The sequence below is a fragment of the Humulus lupulus genome, chromosome 6 (genome assembly GCF_963169125.1).
Source record: "Humulus lupulus chromosome 6, drHumLupu1.1, whole genome shotgun sequence".
In the NCBI taxonomy this organism is placed as follows: Eukaryota; Viridiplantae; Streptophyta; class Magnoliopsida; order Rosales; family Cannabaceae; genus Humulus; species Humulus lupulus.
This window is the reverse complement of record NC_084798.1, coordinates 174,111,182-174,130,052: the sequence shown is the minus strand read 5'-3', so window position 1 is coordinate 174,130,052 and position 18,871 is coordinate 174,111,182. Positions and strand designations below refer to the sequence as shown.

General features: G+C 37.6%; 1 long non-coding RNA gene across 1 annotated transcript; it reads right to left on the bottom strand.

The window, feature by feature from the left end:
* Window positions 1-1,084: 1,084 nt before the first annotated feature.
* Window positions 1,085-2,279, bottom strand: LOC133784318 (uncharacterized). The gene is made up of 2 exons (XR_009871272.1): window positions 1,862-2,279; window positions 1,085-1,570 (listed from the first exon to the last, which is right to left on the bottom strand). It is a non-coding gene; the product is annotated as an uncharacterized LOC133784318 (long non-coding RNA).
* Between the last annotated feature and the right edge of the window lie 16,592 nt (window positions 2,280-18,871).

Sequence of the window (18,871 nt, the reverse complement as noted above, 5' to 3'; positions counted from 1 at the left end):
CACTATCTATTCAATTAGAATATTTTTACCATGATATTGATGTCCTATCAATATTGATCTTTGTTTATACATCATATATGAAGAACACACGAATTTCATCATGTACAAGAAAATCTACATATACAAAATTTACCTGCTTTTTTATATGCAACAAAAGTAGTCACATATAAAATAATTCTTCTCTATTTTCTCTATTTTCATATATGAAGAACACACGTATTTCATCATTTGGGGTTGTAGTTTGCTTTGAGATGTTATGTAGCATAAGATCAGGTTGCTTAGTTTGTTTAAGTTGCTTCTTATTTTGATAAAGAATTTCAAGCATAAAATGGTCGCTATATGAGTTGCTTTGGAGCTTTAGAGTTCGTAATTCATATGTATAACTCACATTAGGAGTTGCAGTTGGTTGCACTTAGACTAGCCATGGGTTGCTTTAGGTTGCATGTCGTTGCATTCATAATTCATATGTATAACTCACATTAGGAGTTGCAGTGGATTGCACTTGGACTAGCCATGGGTTGCTTTAGGTTGCATGTGGTTGCTTTCGTAATTCATATGTATAACTCGCATTAGGAGTTGCAGTGAGTTGCACTTGGACTAGCCATGTGTTGCTTTAGGTTGCAGTGGGTTGCACTTGGACTAGCCATTTGTTGCTTTAGGTTGCATGTGGTTGCATTTGTAATTCATATGTATAACTCACTTTAGGAGTTGCAGTGGGTTGCACTTGAACTAGCCATGTGTTGCTTTAGGTTGCATGTGGTTGCATTCATAATTCATATAGACAACTCACATTAGGAGTTGCAGTGGGTTGCACTTGGACTATCCATGTGTTGCTTTAGGTTGCATGTGGTTGCATTCGTAATTCATATGTATAACTCACATTAGGAGTTGCAGTGAGTTGCACTTGGACTAGTCATGTGTTGCTTTAGGTTGCATGTGGTTGCATTCGTAATTCATATGTATAACTCATATTAGGAGTTGCAGTGGGTTGCACTTGGACTAGCCATGTGTTGCTTTAGGTTGCATGTGATTGCATTCGTAATTCATATGCATAACTCAAATAAAATAAAATGAGCACCTAGAATCAACACATGGAACAATTTTAATAGAATTTAATCGTTAAGCCTATATTTCTAGTATGGACAAATGTATTTCTTCTGGTTAAAGGATGGTTAATTATACTAAATTTCTTGAGGAAAATCAGTACAGGATACTACGTTTTTCCATCATGGAAGAAAAACAACACAGGAGTTGGAAAAAGAGAATACAATTGTGTTGGAAATTTACACAACTATAGAAGAAAATACTTATATGACAGCTAACTCTTCAAGATAATAATGCAACAACTAGAAAGTTTGATATATAAGAAAAAACAAGAGGCAGGTACAATGACTTTTTGCTGATTGATGGTAGCACAATCACCAAGGGCATATACGTTATCACATCCCTCAACTCACAGCCATTCATCAGTCGCCAGTGCTCGCCTATTAGCCTGTGCTCAATGAAGCAACACTTGTTTAAGGTTTTTTGAAACTTTTGTTCAACAAAAGCTGTAATTCTTTTGTCAAACCTGCAAATCCATGAGATCTATTGCCAGATTCAAGCATTCATATCACATGCTTTACTCAGAAAGTATTTTAACTTCAATTTTTACATTATAAATCAATTTTTGCTTCATCACTCCCTAATTGGAAGCAGAAAGAATAAGTTGATCTCTCCTACTTAAATAGAATCATTAAGGTAGGAAATTATATAACAGCCTTGAAAGACATGCTATAATAGATCTACGATGAGAATGATCATCTCAGTGACAACTAATTTCTCAATGAAATGAGTATTTTAGATTTCAAATTTTACTTACATTCCCAGAATATGACCTCCTGCCTCTAGAAATGGTACACATCCAAAATCATGAAGCTCTGCAGCAAACTCCACACCAGTTGGGCCACCACCAACAATAGGGAAATGAAGAATCCTCTTCTTCTCTACATTGCTCACAGTTGGTTCGCTAAAAATGGTACACAGCCATCAATCATCTGCAATAGAGTTATTAGAGTATACGTTAGTAAGGCTTGACAAAACCAATTGAATTGGACATGAAAACACAAGTCAAAACCACCTAATTCCACAAATCAATATTTAATTTGGGCATAGACCTCATACCAATATTACATATTAAAATCAGAAATCAATGACAAAATGTTTGGAGAAAAGATACTTCTAATAAATAAATAAAAGCGTCATTTCTGAAAATTTCCCACCAAATCCTTGAAAACCAAATCACCGGAATATTCTTATAACAATTAAAATGAAAGACCAGTAGTAGCATTTGCAGAGATGGGAGAACCATCGTCTAGTTTTGCCGAGAAACAGAGGAGAATAACAGCTTTGAGAGAGGTTTTGGTGAGTGGAGCAAATGGTACAATAAAATTTGGTTTTAAGTTTGTGGGGAATTGGAATACAAAAAACCAACAAATGGGTATCTAAAATTCATTCCAGGACAGGTCCTCCACAATAAGGACAGGGTACTCTAGCTCCCTTTTTTCCCTTAACATTTTCTTGCAAATTATACACATGCAAACCTCCCATTTTCTCTCTTTGCTTGATTTACTACTACTAGACATAGAAAACAAGTTGGAGCTCCTTTTATACTACTACACATAGAAAGCAAGTTGGAGTTTTCACATTATTACAATTTGGAAAATCAGTTGGAAATTCATTGCAGAAGAATATATATATATATATATGAATATATACGTGTATCGTATATTTAATATGCTTTAACCAGAATTTGTCATTGGAAATTTACACGAAATTTGCAAGACGGAAAGGCAGAAAAAAAGGCTTACTGATATTGCCGTCGAGCTCCTCGAGCTTGCGTCGCTGAGACAGAGAGGACTAAGAGACGAGCGTAGACCTTCCTTGAGCTTGCGCCGCCGAGAGGAAGAGGAGTAAGAGACGAAAGGCTCCGACGAAATGAGAGTGTGAAGAGAGGAGGGGGAGACACGGAGGTGAAGAGAGGCGGTTGTAGTCTCTAGACACGGAGGTGGAGAACTCTCCAAGCTGAATAGCGTTAAGGGTTAGGGAAGGGTTTAGATCGTATAATTGCATAAACAAACCGTATAATTGCATAAATAAAATTATAACAATGAAAGGAAATAAAAAATGACGTAAAAATGAAAAAAAAATTGGTAACAACCAGTATATTGGGTAATTTCCCTAATAAATATATTTTATTAATATTGAAAAATATAGAAATACTATTAATAGTGAGAGAAAATATTTAAAATGGTAATTTAAAAAAAAAATATATATATTTAAATGATGTAAAGAAAATATAAAGAATGTTGTTTGTGAGGTAATGTAAAAGTTTGATAAAAAAAAAGTAAAGTTTTAGTGATGTATTTTGAAAGTTAGAGTAGAAATACTTATATGAATTAAGAAATAAAATAAAATTTGCAATCAAGTTCTTCATTTGTAGGAATTAAGTTATTATTTTTTTTTACAAAACTCTTAGTTTTTGAATAATTTTTTTTAAACAAATTTTTTTCTATACACTATGATGTGCAAAAAAAAAAAAATTAAAAAAATAGCTATAAGGACTTAATTATTAACATTTTTAACTCAATGATTTGATAGGGAAAAAAATCAAGGTACTAAATTATCAAAGAACAAACTATACTTAAAGGAGTGATTATGCTAAAAACTCTCTATTATCATTTGTTTGATTTTTATGATTTATTTCTCTAATTTTAATAAAATATTTTAATAGAAGTTCTTTTTTCTAAAAAAAAGTGATATTTACAAATTAATAATAATAATAATAATAATAATAATAATAATAGTAATTGTGTGTAGTCATAGACATAATTTAATGGATAAATAACATTTTTCCTCTTAACTTTTTGCCCCCCCTCTCGAAATTATTTTGTGTGGCGAAAATCCCTTTCGAATTATAGAAATCATAAAAAATGTATCCCTTCTATTGCATTCCGATCATTTTGTAAAATAATTTGATGATGTAGTACTGATGTTGCACTAATGTGGCGCGATTCAAAAGTCCAAGCGAAAAATACATACATAAATAGTGTTATAATAATAAATCTTGGGAACATTATGTATCTACATTCTTGGAGCTAATGTTTGTATGTTTAATACCAATAAATTGGATTTCAGCTAGCTTCAGTTAGTTAAATAGATCATCGTATTACAACTATACATGTAGCCTGCGATCATATTAGGAAACCATTCAAAAATGAACAGAATGCAACATAAAATGTACATTCTTAATAGTTTTAATAATTTGGAGATAATTTTACTTAGGATCTCACCCATCCTAGGTTCGATTCCCCACGGAAGCAATTAAAAACCTTCTTGGGGCCACTGGGGCAGTCTCCGGCTGAAAGCACCAGGGCCTCGAGGGATTAGTGGGGGTGGGGCCCCTGATACCCTCGATTACCAAAAAAAAATAATTTGGAGATAATTTTTGTCACAAAAAAATTTGGGGGACAAAACTCTACAAGATTCATAGTTTGGGAGGAAGGGAATTGTTATTTGTCCTAAACTATAAAATGAAAGTACCAATTTCTAATCCTTTGTAAAAAAAAAGTAATTGTGCTCTAATTAAATTTTCATACTAAATGATATAGTTTTTTCTTTCTCATAGGGTGTGGTGTGTTCGAAGTTAAAAAGGGGTGTTGGGGGACAGGTTTTGATCGAGTTTTCATGAATACAAAAATAGTGACTATAACTTCCTAATAAATTTGATACATCTCAACTACTACCGGGGTCCATTCCATACCACTATTTATATCTACTACGGTGCCTATGTACAACATATAGAAGCATACTTTACTAATTAATCGGTCAATTGGTGTCTATATTCCTAATGTTGACATATTACCATACATGTATATTTATATATAATATGGGTGTTTGTTTATTGTATTTATATATATATATATATATGGGTCACTCTTAATAATTACTACCCATGGATAGTTACTTTAATATTAACCATAAGATTAAGATCAATGGTCCATATTTATTATTGTTAATTAATATTTTTAAAAATAAATTTTGATTTTTTTTAAATTTTGGAAAGACTATTTGATTACATGTCGTTAACATATTTATTAAATTAAAGAATTAAAAAAAATCTTATTTAAGCATTATATATAAAAATTCTAAATTAATGTAGAAAAAAAAATATTTAAACTCTTCCATATATATATATATGTAGTTTCGTAGTAGCTAGTATGAGTAGGAGAAATAGCGTGCTCATCATAATAATGACATTTTCATGTTTCTGCTCGACAACAATGATTTATTACTTTGATTACCTGTGTGGTAGTTGTGATGTTTATATTATTAATTGTATCCACATTCTTAGGTAGGGAAAAAAAAATTAATGCGTCACACTTGTTCCTTGATTAAAACCTTTTTTGGGCTAAGACATGCATATTTGGTTGTATATTCACATTAGTTAAAATATTATCTTAAACGATCATGATTATGGGAGAGAATCTGGAACCTCTGCTAGGGCTTGTGAAATCGTTTTTATCTGGTACCATACTAGTATTTGCCCCATCCTTTTTTGTGGAGGTTTGCATTTATTGATCTTCTGATCAGATACTCTTTTCCTCAAGCATTAATTTCTAATATTTTCATTTCATTTCCTCATTAATTATTTGCAGTTTCTTCTTTTAATTTCTCTCTATCTCTCTCCTTCCTCTTCTAGATTCTAGCTTCAGAGAACTGTCGTTCCCTTTCTCTGATGAATTTTCCCATGATTAAACCAAGATTTAGGATTTTAGTCTATGGATTTTCTATAAAGTTGCTATCATTTCCTTTTTCAGATTTAGATGCTGGCAACATGTATGTTTCTTTCCAATATGTTTATGCTTTTTGGTATTATCTCAAAACTCTGATCTTGCATCTGTCCGACTATTGTTTACTCACTTTTGTTTTGAGAATTTTACTTTGCCTGGGTTGTTTGATGTCTGGGCCAACTGATATGGACAATTTCTTAAGTAGTCTTACAATCACCTTAACCTTGGAGCAAGAAGAAGAAATTGTGCATGGTCTTGTTGAAGCCCCTGCTCAATCCTCCATCAATGACCCTATCTAATTAGTTTTTCGCCTTTTCACCATCCGCTCTTTCAGAAAAGAACCCATGAAAAACGTACTCATTGAGCTCTGGCGTACTCGTTTCCCGTCTGCAATCACTGACCACGCCTTGGTATTCTTCTAGCTCAATTTGGTTGTGAGGGAGACATGCAAAGAGTTTTAGAGTGACAGCCGTGGCACTTTGACCAAAATATTATCATCCTAGGACATCCTGATAGTGTCACCATCCCTGATCAAAACCATTTGCACTTCACCCCATTCTGGATCCAGGTCTATCATATCCTGTAACGTCCCAAATTGGCTAATAAGACTTATTGTCTTGATTAGTGGGTCAGGAAGGCATAATTGGATTTATAAGCAAATTTAATTGAATATATGTGTGTTTATGTGAAATGCATGAGTTATATTATAATATGACTGCTTATGCATGCTTATGTGTATTAAATGTGATTGTGGGTCCGTTTTTGTTAAAAAATGGCATTTTCGTATTTTTGACCTGTTGATGGTATAATTGGAATTTTGTATGCTATGTTATTGAGACCACATTATTATGTGGATATATTTGTGATACTCGGCTCGAGTTGACCCTTTAGAGCGATTCAACGGAAAAGTCACAACAGGGAGAAATACCCGGCTCAGGGCGAGCCAAGGGGTATTTTGGTAATTTTGGGTATATTGGGAATTATTGGTGTTATCCAAAAAACAGACACTGATGACGTGGCAGGTGATTTCTGGACACGTGGCTGACACCTGGCAGAGTTCTGTTAGAGTATCGACCAGTAAGATATTGCATGCATAATAATTGAGTTTTTCTTACGACCAGCCTGGTCGTACACTCCGCATATTTCAAGATAATTGTGTAAAGGTCTAAGTCAATTCCGAGATTGTCTCCAATAATTCCTGATGATCCGATTAATTAGGAGAGAATATCTGTAACAAATTGATGTAATCCTCCTTGAGCCTATAAATAGAGAAAGATAGTTCAAGGAGGGGACTTTTGGCTTTTTGCTTACTTGAGAGTATGGATTTACGAGAGAATTAGAGTTAGTACATTGCGATATATTGTTTATTCTTCAGAGGTTGGTGAAACTCATAGAACCCTAGTTCTTTGATCACTCCTTTGAATCCCATATCAATAATAACTCAAGTGGACGTATGTTATTACCAGTTTCTGGGGCCGAACCACTATAAATTCTTGTGTGCTTTACTGTTTTTGTCATTATATTCATTCTAACATGTCTGTCCACATCAAGCATTTTTGACTCCGTGTCAGTTGACCAAAATCAGGGTCAACATTCTGGTGCTTTCATTGAGAGCTTGATACGATATTGTTAAAACAGTAATGGCGAAAACCACAAAGAAGATTGGGCAGGCGACTGGCGCTGCACCATCTCAACCGGCTCCTCCTCCAAACGTGACCGAAGATGAGCCACATTTGGAATTTGATGAGGAAGAACTGGATTCCGAGACGCTGAGGATCTGAGGGCCAGCCAGGAAAGTGCTGCTGAGATTATGGCGCGGCAGCAACAAGAAATTGAGCGACAGCCCCAGGAGTTGAGTGAGAGACAGGCAGAGATGGATCGCCGTCAGAGGGAGGCCATGGCAACCCTTGAAGCAGCCCTACAGTTGGCTAGGAATCAAGCTGCACCTGCCTCACAGCCTGATCAACCTGCAAATGGGCCACCCCAAAGGGGCCCCAATCCTAGCCCACCTATCCAGCCCTCGAGCCTCCAGAGGCCCGAGCAGCTACCAATGCCACAGGATGATGTCCCGCTAAGGGACCCTGAGGCGCAACCTCCATCCCAGGCTGGTCGCGACATTCCCCCACAGCCAAGGCAGAATAGGACCGGGCAGCAGTCCTGCAGTCCTGCAGTCCTAGACGCCATAGGGGCGAAGAGCCGAACCCTCCGAGCAGAGGACATCGTCCTTCTGGTAATAGAAGGAACTCAGAGATAAGCTCTGTGGTCCGGGGCCCCCCACGGCATGATAATGCACGGGGACCTACCGACCAACGCAGGCCACCCTCTAACGCTCGGGAAGTTCCAGCCCGAGGAGGCAACCGAGGAAACAGTCGATCCCACCATAGCCAGTCGAGATTCAGAGATGGCCATGGTTACAATGAGGCTGACTCAGGCAGAGGAAATACCGGTCGGAGAAATGAAGAAAGAGGTGGGGGCAGAAGCCCACCACCCAGAGGAAACCAACCCGAGAGACGTGATGATGGGGGGCAACCCAGGCAAAATAACATCTTTAACCGGCTCGGAGCTAGCGAGCAGCGGCGAAGAGACAAGGATTTAAGAGACGTACTCAACGATTGCCGGGAACGGCACGACGAGTACGTTCCCCCAACACCGGAGGCCTCGGCGATTCTCGAAGCTGTGCAAGCCCAAATAGATGCCCTGAACCAGGCAGTACAACAGCTGGTCGGGGGAAGGACGTCTCACATCGAGTACGAGAGGAGAAGAGGCACTCCTTTCGTTCAAAGGATAGCTATGGCAGAAACTCCTAGCAAGTTTAAGATGCCTACGCTTCCAAACTTTGACGGGTATGGTGACCCGGTATCTCATGTCAACAAGTTTGAGATACAAATGGACATTCAGAAAGTGTCTGAAGACGCTCGGTGCAGGATCTTTCCTGCAACACTTTCTGATGTTGCACAGGAGTGGTTTTTCAAATTCCCTCCTGCAAGTATTGTTTCTTGGGAGATGTTCGTAAAAGAATTTTATGGACAATTCTATGCGGGTCGTGTGCACCCAACTGAGGCGAATCAGCTGGTCGAGATTGTTATATTATTTCATATTATATAATATTAGTTTAAATAATGTGACAAAATGTGATTTGCCACACCTTGTAACATATTATTGAGAGTCACAAAATTGGACACATGTGTGTGTCCAAATGTGACATATTTTGGAGTTACAAAATCAGTTACAAATTTGTAACTCCCAAATATTACCCAATAATGTGTATATTATATGTTACACATTTGAGATTTCATAAAGCCATATGAGAAATGGCTGATAGAGATGAAATTTTAACTCCCATATTGTGTATGGAAGTTACAAAATCAAGTGGGAATAAATTGGAACGTTTTGAAAAAAAACTAAAAAAATTTGTTGCTGAACTTGACTGAGCGCCGCGGCCCTAGTGGCTGACAGCTTCTTTGAATTTCGGTTTTTATCCAATTTTGAACGTTTCCAACAGCCAAGTAACTCCCAAATCTCTATTTTAATTCAATAAAACATCCAATTAAACATTGGTAACAGCCATGGGGGTTGGTGGAATTTGAAATTCAAAGGGGTATCTCAAACTCTATAAATAGGAGCCTAATGCTCACTTGTAGGACACATCCACAAAGCACTTGGCTGAAAAATACACCAAAATGCTTGATAATTCCAGAGAGCTATTTCCTAGAGAGATCCCTTAGTGCTTAGAGAATAGGGGGAAATAAGCTTTTGGACAAAGGTCTTGAACCTTGTTCAAGTTGGTGATCCCCACTACTCTACACTTTTGTTGTGTGAGAGTTTGTTTGTATTTTCATTATTTTGTTCTTCTTATTTACTTGTATTGTTATAGTATTGAGTTTGTAATCTTCTTCTTCTACATCTTTTTATTTACTTGTATTTTGAGCAATTGAGTTGTAATACTTATTTAATCAATATTATCTTGTCCATTGTATTTTTGCATAGAGTTGTATTTGGTTTTTCCATAATTCCATTGAGGCAATAATATATATTCTCTAACAATCATAAGCTTAGTTTCCTTTTCAATGGAAGGAGAAACCATGGAGATCATATGAGGATCCAACTTTGAAAAGATGGTAAGATAAGGTAATGCTCTTCTTTGGTTTTCTTAGAAGATCTAATGATTTTCATATAGTGATAGAAATGAGAAGAAGAAAAGTTTATAAATGAGATTCATTGTTTTCTAATCTCCTTTGTTTTATAATGGTTAGATTAGAAGATAATTCAATATGTTGGGTTTTTGTTATATGTGATTAATATGTAAATAATCTAGTAGATTATTGGGTAATATGATAAGCATGTTATAGAATTGTCTTATTATGAGATAATGATAAATTATTGAGATGACAATTTATGAGTTTTATATGACATGCCTATATATTGATTTTGTGAATCAATAACATATATCAATATGTGGATATGTGAATTATTGTATGATATTTGTGATATATTTGTGATATATCTAATATGATGGATATATGTTGACAAATTGTGTGAAATTTCTTTGAGACATAATTATGTTAATATATAAATGTATATTGATTTATACATGAGAATTATCATGATTATTATGATATGTCATATAATATGATTATTAAGGTGATAATAATGTAAATATGTTTATCATATATTATTGCAATGTGATGAGTTACCATTTATTTGGTAAATAAAAGGAATTATTTGAGAAATGAAATTTCCCATTTAAGTGTTTACCATCTCACTTTATGAGAGAAGAAAAGATGAAGCTAAAGGGGGTTACATATTTTAATGGTTGTGTCTTGCCATTGCAAGAAAAATGGATCAAAGTGGATTAAAAAATAAATAAATTATGGGATGACATATTTACTCAATAGACTTATAGTCTAAAGAATGGTAAAAAGAGAAAATATTTGAGAATTATTTAGTGACAATAATTCTTAAATATTGAATATCTCAATGAGGAGGCATTACAAAATTGGAGAAGCAATTTTGAATCTTTACACCAATGGTGAATAAAAGAGAACTTTATTCATTTTGGTTAAAGATGGTGATATGTTTAAATTAATCTCGATGAGGAGATAATTTTAAACAAAACATACGAAATCAAAGTGTTTAAATAAATCAATGAGGGTTTATTTTCTTTGATTTAAAGTGTTTAAAAAATTGAAATTTTTATTTTTATTTTGATGAGAAAATCAATGGATGTCAAATTGATGTTTTCAAAAGAATCTCAAAGAGACTCTTAGAAAATACACAAAAGTTGTTTAAGTGATTTTGAGATTATTTAGACAACTAAAAGTAAAAGTTGCTTTGAAAGAAGTGTGCCTTGTTTTAGCAAGTAAATAAATCAAGATAAACATCGAGGTTTTATCTTGAGAGTTTATCATGTGGCATAGAGGACTCATGATGAACTTTGAGAATCATAGGTCTAGATTTATCTTGGAGGATAAATGACTTATTAGAAATGAAGAGATTTCTATTTTAGAGTGATATTTGATTATCACTATGTGAGAAATGTGGGGGTGATGCTCCAAAGTTAATCAATTTATTTTGTTGTTAATTAATTGATTAATTTGGTCATTCTATCAAATAGGTGATTTGGAATTCCACATTCTAAATCACATTGGCTATATATGTATAGAATAGATAAATCTAGACATGCTTGGTGTCTAAAGTTACTGTTTGTAATATTTTGATTCAAGAAGGAATCAATTTAAAACATAAATGAGAATTCTAGAAACAAAATAGGTTTCTAGAATTAATATTCAAGGAAAATGTTTATCTTGGATATAAAACTATAAAATAGTGGGGGTGTTGACTATGGTCAAAATCACTATTTTAAAGGGGTAACTATTTTAATCAAACTATAGCTAGCAATAAAGTTTGAATAAAATAATGAGGGTGTCTAAGTATGCATACATGAGAAAAGAAATGATTCAAATGGAATCATTTCTACATCTCAAGAGGTGGGACTTAGACTCCCTAAAGAAATTCACGGTTGATGGTAACCTATCTTAATACTAATCACCAAACTAGTATTAGGTTCAATAGGTAATAACAAGTCAATCAAGTGAATAGTAGTAGTACTCAAATTTTGTCCCATCTGAGATATGAGTACTAGTGTGTTACCAAAATGAGGGTTAAAACCGAAAGGTTTTTTTAATAGAACTCAGTCTTGAAAAGACAAGTATTTTAGGGTAACAAAATACTGTAAGAGTTCTACCTATATAGACCTAGTGGTGGTGCCGCCCCTCATGAGAATTGGGAATCATTCTCAAGAAAAGTCTATGAATGGAATGTGCACATGGACATTAATGGTGCAAAAGCGAGACATTGAGGTCTCAAGTGAACATAGCAAAGGTGTGTGTGTTATCACCGGTTTGTTATCAAGAGATAGTGGTTCAATGCTTCGGCAACCAAAATTTCAAAAAACTTTGTGATAATTACACTAAGGTAAAATTCAAGTCGAAAGACATTTTACTTTATGCACCAATGCAGAGGTTTCTATAGAGAGTGATTATTTAATCAAGTGGGGGAATATTATATTTTAATATAATGTTTGATTGATTAAATAAGTGTTACAAAAAGTGATTATTTAATCTAGTGGGGGAATGTTATATTATTTCATATAATATAATATTAGATTAAATAATGTGACAAAATGTGATTTGTCACACCTTGTAACATATTATTGAGAGTCACAAAATTGGACACATGTGTGTGTCCAAATGTGACATATTTTGGAGTTACAAAATCAGTTACAAATTTGTAACTCCCAAATATTACCCAATAATGTGTATATTATATATTACACATTTGAGATTGGATTTCATAAAGCCATATGAGAAATGGTTGATAGAGATGTGATTTTCACTCCCATATTGTGTATGGAAGTTACAAAATCAAGTGGGAATAAATTGGAACGTTTTGGAAAAAAACTGAAAAAATTTGTTGTTGAACTTGACTGAGCGCCGCGGCGCCTGGAACAAGCGCCGCGGCCTTAGTGGCTGACAGCTTCTTTGAATTTCGGTTTTTATCCAATTTTGAACGTTTCCAACAGCCAAGTAACTCCCAAATCTCTATTTTAATTCAATAAAACATCCAATTAAACATTGGTAACAGCCATGGGGGTTGGTGGAATTTGAAATTCAAAGGGGTATCTCAAACTCTATAAATAGGAGCCTAATGCTCACTTGTAGGACACACCATTTTTCATCCACAAAGTACTTGGCTGAAAAATACACCAAAATGCTTGATAATTCCAGAGAGCTATTTCCTAGAGAGATCCCTTAGTGCTTAGAGAATAGGGGGAAATAAGCTTTTGGACAAAGGTCTTGAACCTTGTTCAAGTTGGTGATCCCCACTACTCTACACTGGTTGTGTGAGAGTTTGTTTGTGTTTTCATTCTTTTGTTCTTCTTATTTACTTGTATTGTTATAGTATTGAGTTTTTAATCTTCTTCTTCTACATCTTTTTATTTACTTTTATTTTGAGCAATTGAGTTGTAATACTTATTTAATCAATATTATCTTGTCCATTGTATTTTTGCATAGAGTTGTATTTGGTTTTTCCATAATTCCATTGAGGCAATAATATATATTCTCTAACAGAGATACGCCAGCAAGAGGGAGAGCCACTGAAGGATTACGTCCAGTGCTTCATGCGAGTAGCGGCTGAAGCCAAAACAGTGGGCGACGAGGGCAAGATGATGGCCCTAACTACGGGAGTTAGGCGCCGCACGCCTTTGTTGAGTAGCCTCAGAAAGCATGGAGTTAAGACAGCTCAAGAATTTTTGGATCGAGCTGATCGCTATATCAAGCTTGAAGATGCCATCGCCAGTGAAGGAAAACCCCCAGGCAAGGATAAGGGGACTGCCGAGCTCGCCAAAGCCGCCAATGGGTCAAAACCCAACGGCAATGGCAACGGCAAAGGCAACAGGAACGACAATGGCAATGGCAAGAATGGAGGGGAAACGGCCGCATAATGAGCCTTCCACCTCTAACAATAAACGAGCCAAGGGCAATCATTATGAACCGCAGTTCACTAACTACACTGCCCTGATTGAGTCTCGGGGAGAGGTGTATCAGGCCACAAGTTCTAGTGTGCCTTATAAACAACCTGCTCCCATTCAAAAGGATATTTCGAAGAGAGACACTACCAAGTTCTGTTGTTATCATAACGACTATGGACATGATACAAATGAATGAAACCAGCTGAAGGATGAAATCGAGTTCCTTATTAGACAAGGACACTTGAGAAGATATGTACGGGCCTCAGGAAATTCCCAACGAGAGGCTCCAGGTGGCAACGAGCATGCGCTCGCACGCCAGCGCTCGCCACCTTTGCAGCTGACCCCGTAGCTGGCACTTTACTCACCATCTGTGGAGGCCCGCACCTCGCGAGAAGCAGTGGAAAGGCGAGGGAACGATATGCTTGGACCCTACGTCACGACCAGGACATCGAGATGATGACTGTGGAGGACAGGGCATCAAAGAAGGCTCGATCCAAGGATGGTGAGATTACCTTCTCTGATAGCGACGCCCAGCATGTCCGGTTCCCACATTCCGATCCGCTGGTCGTGGACGTTCAAATCACCAACATGATGGTGAAAAGAGTACTAGTTGATACAGGAAGTTTAGTAAACATCCTGTACAAATCTTCGCTGGAACGCATGAAGTTGTCCGTCAAGGACTTGGAGCCCTGCAACCAAAAAATTTACGGCTTCTCTGGCGAGGGACTCGCCCCAGCAGGGTCAATCAGACTTCCAGTCACAGCAGGTACAGTGCCTGCTACCAGGACATTACTCGCTACTTTTATAGTAGTCGGTTGTCCTTCGGCGTACAATGCTGTCATTGGAAGGCCCATACTAGTTGATCTTCGGGCCGTCACCTCAGTATGGCACTTGGCCATGAAATTCCCGACAGACGCAGGGGTAGGAAGCGTGTTGGGTAATCAGAGAGAAGCAAGGGAGTGCTACAATGCCTCAGTCACAAAGGCGAAGAAAGGAACGTTGAAGAGCACTCCCCTAGATAGGTTGCAAATGGCTATTGATACACAAGCCCAATCTAGTGATGGAGTCACCAAATAGGGTGTAGATCCTCGCTTTGGGGATTTTGAGGAAGATGTTGGACCCGTCGAGGACCTGGAAGAGGTCCAACTTGATGAAAAAGACCCGACCAGAATTGTAAAGGCCGGGAAAAAATTAGAAGCAACAACGAAGCATGCACTGGTGGAATTTTTGCGAAAGAACTAGGAAGTCTTTGCCTGGTGACACAAAGACATGGCTGGGATAGATCCTGCAGTTATCAACCATGTCCTGAACGTTGACAAGAATTTTCCACCCGTGCAACAGAAAAGAAGGCTGCTAGATAAAGATAGATCGAAAGTCTTAAAGGAAGAAGTCGAAAGACTGAAGGAGAATGGGTTCATCAGGGTGGTGTTTTATCCGTTGTGGGTCTCTAATCCAGTACTGGTTCCCAAGCCTAACGACAAATGGCGAACCTGTGTGGATTTCACAGACCTCAATAAAGCCTGCCCAAAGGATTGCTTCCCACTCCCAAGGATCGACCAGCTGGTCGATGCAACTGCAGGACATGAGATCCTCTCCTTCATGGATGCATACTCAGGATACAATAAGATCAGTATGCATCCCCCTGACGAGAATCACACTAGCTTTCGGACCGATACAGGGTTATACTGTTATAAAGTAATGCCCTTCGGACTGAAAAACGCTGGTGCGACTTACCAGTGATTGGTTAACCACATGTTTAAGGAGTTGATCAGAGTAAACATGGAGGTGTACGTGGACGACATGCTGGTAAAGTCGAAAAAGGCAGAAGGACATGTGAATGATTTACAAGAGTGTTTCAACGTTCTGAACAAGTATCAGATGAAGTTAAATCCTCTCAAATGTTCCTTCGGAGTAGGATTAGGGAAATTTTTGGGGTTCATTGTTAATTCAAGAGGAATCGAGGCCAACCCCGACAAGATAAAAGCCCTGATCGACATGAAATCGCCGATGAAAATCAAGGATGTGCAAAGTTTAACTGGAAGAATTGCCGCACTAAGTAGATTCATTTCCAAGTCGACGGATAAATGCATCCCTTTCTTCAATCTACTTAGAGGCAACAAGAAGTTCGAATGGACAAGAGACTGTGAACAGGCTTTCCAGGCCTTAAAGGCTCACATGGCACAACCTCCCGTTTTATCAAAACCCATAGGCGGAGAAACTTTGTTCATTTACTTAGCGATCACTGAATTTGCTGCCAGTGTGATGCTAGTACGAGAAGAAGAAGGCGTACAAAAGGCAGTTTACTATGTAAGTAAGAGGTTAATCGGAGTCGAATTGAGGTATCCTCCGATCGAAAGATTAGCCTATTGCTTAATCTTGGCCTCAAGGAAGTTACGTCCTTACATCCCATCACAGTCTTAACTGACCAGCCCCTTCGGCATGTTCTGCAAAAGTCAGAGGCGACTGGATGCTTATTAAATGGGCAGTCGAACTCGGGCAGTTCGATATCACATATTCACCGTGAGCAGCAGTAAAAGGACAAGTCTTGGCTGACCTTATCGCTGAATTCACTGAGCTCCCAGACGATGAGCAGTGCGAAAAACTTAGTGCGCTTGAGCCCTAAGTCAAAGCTCCTTCGTGGAAGTTATTCACGGACGGATCGTCCAACAAATCTCACGCAGAAGCAGGAGTGATATTGATAACGCCAGAAGGGCATCGATTTCACTGCGCTATTAGGTTCGATTTCACCGCATCAAACAATGAGGCTGAATATGAAGCACTCATCGCAGGACTAAGGTTAGCCAAAGACATGAGTATAAAAGTGCTTGATATATACAGTGATTCACAGCTGGTAGTGAATCAGGTCTTAGGAGAGTATCTAGCACGAGGCCTCAAAATGATGGCCTACTTAAACAAAACTAGAGATTTGTTGGTGCAATTCGAGAAGTATACCCTCCAACAAATTCCCCGAGATCAGAATTCAAACGCAGATGCTTTAGCCAAGCTCACAAGTGTGAAAGACGCTGACACTTTAAATATAGTGCCAGTAGAGAGATTATGCGAGTCGAGCATACGAGCAGACGAAACCAATATGGAAATCCGAATGGAGGATACTTGGATGGCACCATACTTGGAGTATCTCACGAATGGTGTACTACCAGGAGATAGAAACAAAGCCAGAACTCTTCAAAGACAGGCTGCTAGGTATGTACTGATCGACGGTGTTCTTTATTGAAGAGGCTACTCCATGCCACTGCTCAGATGTATTACACCGAAAAAGGCTAAAGAACTAATGAGGGAAGTACATGAAGGCTTCTGTGGGGACCACGCTGGGGGGCAGAGCTTGTCAAAAAAGATTCTAAGGCAGGGTTATTTCTGGCCGACTATGAATGAAGACTCAATGGAGTTTGTGCGGAAATGCGATAAGTGTCAAAGATTTTCCAAGATCCCACGCGCAGCTCCCAACGAGTTAAAGCAGATGCAGAGTCCTTGGCCTTTCGCAGTATGGGGTATAGACTTGATTGGAACCTTGCCAACAGGGAAGGGTGGAGTAAAATACGCAGTCGTAGCAGTCGACTACTTCACCAAATGGACCGAAGCTGAGCCGCTCGCTACCATAACGACCAAGAAAGTTCTTGACTTTGTCATCAAGAACATTGTTTGCCGGTATGGTTTACCTCGAAAAATTGTCTCAGGCAACGACACCCAGTTTGACAGCGACTTATTCACAGACTTCTGCGAAAGACATGGAATCGTCAAAAGCTTTTCTTTAGTCGCACATCCACAAGAAAATGGATAAGTCGAAGAAGTGAACAAAACACTTAAAGATACCCTGAAGAAAAGACTTGAAAATGCTAAAGGAGCATGGCCGGAACAGCTGCCTGAAGTACTCTGGTCGTATAGAACTTCTCACCGAACAGCGACAGGTCATACCTCGTTTTCCTTAGCATACGGGTATGAAGCTATGTTGCCTGTCGAGTTAGATCCGCCCTCACATCAACAAATTACATACGACCAGGACCAGAATAGCCAACTGATGATGGAGTCCCTAGACTCACTTGAAGAGAAACAGGAAAGAGCCCAACTCCGAGTAGCTGCGTACTAGCAAAAAGTCACCTAGTATTTTAACTCAAAGGTGAAAGAAAGAAAGTTCAACGTCGGAGATCTAGTACTTCGACGAGTTTTCTTAAACACCCGCGACCTAACTGCTGGAGTACTCGGACCAAACTGGGAAGGACCTTACCAGATTGAAGAAGTCCTTCATCCAGGCACCTACAAGCTTGCATGCTTAAATGGAGATCTCGTTCCACGCTATTGGAACGGAGAACACCTGCGCAAGTATTATCAATAAACAGTCCTGTTTAAAGGACTGGCTTGTATTAATTTTTACTTTTTACAAGTTTTGAAAAAGGGTTAGCCATGTCATATGGCTAATCGCTTATAAGTGTAAGATCTTTTTAAGATCACTCGTAAAGACATGTTTAGTCCATTTTTAATACGATAATTATAAGGGACTGTGCGCAGCCAGTCATTCTTGCCAACCTTTGTAATTTTTTTTTTTTACAAGTATTTGTTCATTACATGTGTTGTTTTGATGTATTATAAGTGTTGCATTTCCTACCGAGCAGTAATGTTCGTACAGGTCGTGGTCAAGGCAAGTGACCAAGGACCGAAAGCTCCTCAGTCACTTGGGGGGCATATAAGGTACATCGATAGCAAAGCATACCAAGAGGTATGTAAACACATGAACAAAATGAGTGAAAGCATGCTACGGTACTTAGAGTATTTTTCAAAATTTATATTTTGTTAAATCAAACCAAAGTACTATGCTAAGTTCGGTCATGCAAACAGATGTTATAATAAGCAGAAATATTATAATATCAAAAAAGAATTCTCTTACACCGCAAGCAGTACTGCTTGGATGTAATTTTTTAAAGTAAAAGGAAAGTTTGCTGCCCATGCAGCAAAATAAAAAATAAAAATAAAAATTTAGTCTTTACATCACGAC